This window comes from Clarias gariepinus, chromosome 2, assembly GCF_024256425.1.
Source record: "Clarias gariepinus isolate MV-2021 ecotype Netherlands chromosome 2, CGAR_prim_01v2, whole genome shotgun sequence".
Taxonomy (NCBI): Eukaryota; Metazoa; Chordata; class Actinopteri; order Siluriformes; family Clariidae; genus Clarias; species Clarias gariepinus.
In genome coordinates, this window is record NC_071101.1 from 51,235,670 (window position 1) to 51,240,000 (window position 4,331).

Here is a 4,331-nt window from a genome sequence, read left to right on the forward strand (position 1 = left end):
TACAGACTCTGACCACGATCATGGAGTGTGAGGCCATGAACAGGACTGGGAACTTTAATACGGGAATACTGAGAGAAACACAACCAAGACTTTAAAAGAGAGCTGAGGTTATCGGTGCCATGTGCGTGTGTGTGTGTGTGTCTGTGTCTGAACTGAACTGTAAATAGCTTTTCTTTGATGATTTTTATAATAAAGAGTATTAAATTCTGTGCCACAAACAAGCCTTTAATCACGACTGTTTCGTAAACACACGTTAAAGCACTCAGACCAGCCTGGTGCTCGTTCCCGACAGAAAATAATGATGTGTACTCGCCATGCCAAGAGCTGTACGGAGAAATTAGACGTCTTCACAGGTGCACAAATTGCTCCACCAAAGCAGAAAACAAATTGAGGATATTTATTTAAGTCGAGAAGAGTGTGTTTTTCTCCTGGAACATAGCTGACTTTATCTTTCTACCCATCCCGAGGCATCTGGAGATTGTGCCAGCTTCAGTAGATAAAGGCCAACCCTGTAAGGATCCTGAGGCCTCCAGAGAAGGACCAGCTCCAGCTGGATTCTGCTTTATGATGGTTGGAGATACACATCCTGCTCCTGTGCTCCCAGTGATCCAGACCCCATCTGCCCTCTGCACCTACTGACTCCCTGTGCTGAACTGGACTTCATGTTAATTTAAAGAATTTCTGTTATATTGTACTTTTAGCTGCACAACACACATGATGTTATATAATTTCTATCTGTTATCACCCAGATGAGGATGGGTTCCCTGTTGAGTCTGGTTCCTCTCAAGGTTTCTTCCTATTACCATCTCAGGGAGTTTTTTTCCTTGCCACTGTGGCCGTCACCCTTGGCTTGCTCATCAGAGACATTTCATTATTATCTAGACACATTTTTCTCACACATAAACACTTCCATAAATTTTCTTTTTTAAATTTTCTTTTCATTTTTTGTGAAGCTGCTTTAAGACAATGACCACTGTTAAAAGCGCTATATAAATAAAATAAAATTTAATTTAATTTAATTGAAAGTAGCTGACTTTAAGTGAATGTGAGGTCAAGTTCACACTTTATTTGTACACGAACACACACAGGATGACGTGCAGTGAAATGCCTACATGACTGTCCATGACTAAACTTGTACCTTATCATTATTATTATTATTATTATCTTGGGATTTTTCCACATTTCCTCCCTAATTTGGTCATATCCAATTCCCACTTGTCATTAGGCCACGCCCCCCTGCAAACCAGAGAGGCTGAAGACTCACACAAGTGTGTCCGTATCCTGTTGAGCTTAAAGCTTTAAATTTGACATTTAAACTGCTCATTTCAACGATTCAGGACAAACACACCAGGGTTTGTGGGTGGCTTTTTCTACATGGGCAGGCAGGAGATTCTATCAAAAACAACTTACAGGACATTTTATTTAGATAACTAAAACAATTTAGTGCAATAACTTGACATTACATTACGACTACTTAGGTGAGTCCTGTTGTCTCCGAGTGGTCGGCCCCATGGGTCAGTCAGTCCTTCATCACTGGTATCCTGTGATAAACAGGGTTCATGCATACGTTAAGTGAGGGGAACTACACACACATTGGAATTTAATCACACACTCATAAGCGCATTTAAAAAAAAAAAAGCCTAACTCATCCCTATTACGTGTGTACGAGGCTGAAAGCTCAATAGAATAAGAAAGATGTTCAAACTATCAAACTATCCCAAACTATCCAACGACTGCGTCCCCGTCAGCTGAGTCTAAGGCCACGCTCAGCGTCAAAACAAGAAGCGCATGCGTGATACATGATACTCGACACTCGTGAACCAAGACTTGTTCGTTTTCCAAATCAAAATTAATTCAAAATTTTTGCTTGTCTTGCGGAACACTCACAAACCGCGTTACTCACAATCCGAGGTTTCACTGTGTATATATCCTTTTCTTTTTTCTTCCTATTTCCTTATTTTTATTTCTCATTTCATTTTATTTCATTTCATTTCTCTGTTCTCCCTCTTTCATTAAAAAAAAAATTCTTTAAACTATTTGAATCCTTTTTCTCTTCACATTCATCTCCTTTTCACTTTACTTGCTTCTCTCTCTCTCTCTCCCACTCTCTCTCTCTCCCTCTGTCTCTCTCTCTCTGTCTCTCTCTCCCTCTGTCTCTCTCTCTCTCCCTCTGTCTCTCTCTTTCTTTTTCTCTCTCTCTCTCTCTCTCTCTCTCTCTCCCTCTGTCTCTCCCTCTGTCTTTCTCTCTCTCCCTCTGTCTGTCTGTCTCTCTCTCTCTCTCTCTTTCTCTCTCTCTGTCTCTCTAAACAGAAGTGATCATGATGTAAACGTAGAAGTCTGGCTTGTCCGGTTTGTTGTTTTGTTCGAGTGCATTACGGCTGAGTGAAACCTCTCATCTGACTCCATCCAAACTTCCAGTGTCTTAAACTAAACAAACTTTGAAACGCCACTTCAGAGAACCTTTAAAACTCAAGAAGCTTTTAAAACCATGTTGTTGTTGTTGTTTTTTTATCATCGACCAGGTTTTATATTATTTCATTTGCAACATAAACCAGGTTTAGAGTCTAGACCTTATGAGTTTAGACTTCATGTGTATAGTTGCTTTGTGTATTAATTTGGTGTGTTATTATAATAATTGGATGTACAGCGGTATCTCGGCGTATGAGTTTAATCCGTTCCGGAGGCGAGTTCTTAAGGTGAAATTTTGTTTTATGAAACACATGTTCTCATAAGAAATAATGTAAATACAGATAATCCGTTCCAGCCGCCCAAAAATATTACCAATATTACCAACGTCCAACACTATAATCATATATTTGCACAAAAAAAACAATTAAAACATTTAGTAAAGACATTTAAATGATGTAAAACATGAAATAAATAGACATTAAACCTCACTTAACATTAATTTATGATTCCTCTCGGCACCAGCTGCTTTAAAAAGCAAACTGAAAGCTTCTTGCCAGGGGTGGACTGGGAACAAAAAGTGTCCCTGGACTTCCTGTCCCACAGCAGCCCACCACATCCCACATCATAATACATGAGCTTATTAATGTGGAGATTCATTTTAACACCACTTACTAGTATAAAAATATAATGCAATACAGAAGTAAATGCTATTCAAACCTATTATTTGAGGCATCACTCAACATATACTGGGTCATATTAGTACAACGAAGGAAAGAACATTAAGATAAAACAAACTATAAAGAAAATATTTTAGCTGGTCGGGGGGGGGGGGGGGGGTCCATCCTAATGCAGTGTTAGCCATACAGTAGCACTCATCAGTGTAAGCTGAAAGTGCAGCAGGGTCGGTGATGATGGACCAGAGCCTGCTGATGATCATCAACACCAAAACATCAAACGGAAAAAAGATACAATATTTACCATAAAACAAAGTAGAACTACAACGGAAGTTTCTCATTATGGTTTGAAGCGTTTGAGGTAATAAATATGAAGTTTAATAAACTTCCCTAACTAACGAGCACTTTATCACCCTGTGAGAGCGCCCCCTATCTGAGTCCCTCTGGATTACAACTGGGATTGACGTTCTGGATGTGTTTGTGGAGTTTTACTTGCGGGTCAGGGACATATTTACCTTCATCTATTTACATATTTTCCTTTATTATTATTATTATTATTATTATTATTATTTATATGAACTAACATTATTATAAAAATAGCCATGTTAAACCTGTACATGCGTGCTTTACTTTTAAGAGCGCCCTTTCTGTTATTGATATTATTTTATATTGTGCCTCTGTTTTTTTGTCATCGCAAAAATATTAATAATAATAATAATAATTTTAAATAAATCTGGTTCAGTAGAAGTGCGTCACTAAGCAGAATGGAACAACAACAACAACAACCAGATTAGGATGTATCGGATCACGCACCATGGCTAATTATGAAACATCATTAAACCTGATGTACTAAGTACTGGAGGTACAGTATAATGGTCTGGTATAATGATCTGTTTCGTAATTAGACCAGTATTGGTATAATTATGTACTATACCTGATGTACTAAGTACCGGAGCTTTGTCTGCAGAAGTGGAAGATGATGTGTGTTATTTTGGGACGGTTCTGATTAGAAGACACGGTGCACTGCGGATTGACCACGGTATGCCTAATGTAAGTGTTTGAAATGTTGAAAATACATTTGAACATTCCAACCACTACACTGCTCAGCTAACACATGGTTAATAGAGATACTTACAATAAGTGTAAATTGAGCAGTTTACTCATGCATGTGCGTCTCCACCTTGTCCATTAGGTTGCTCTGTAAAGAGGCAGTGTGTGTGTGTGTGTGTGTCCTCTCCTCAGTTAAAT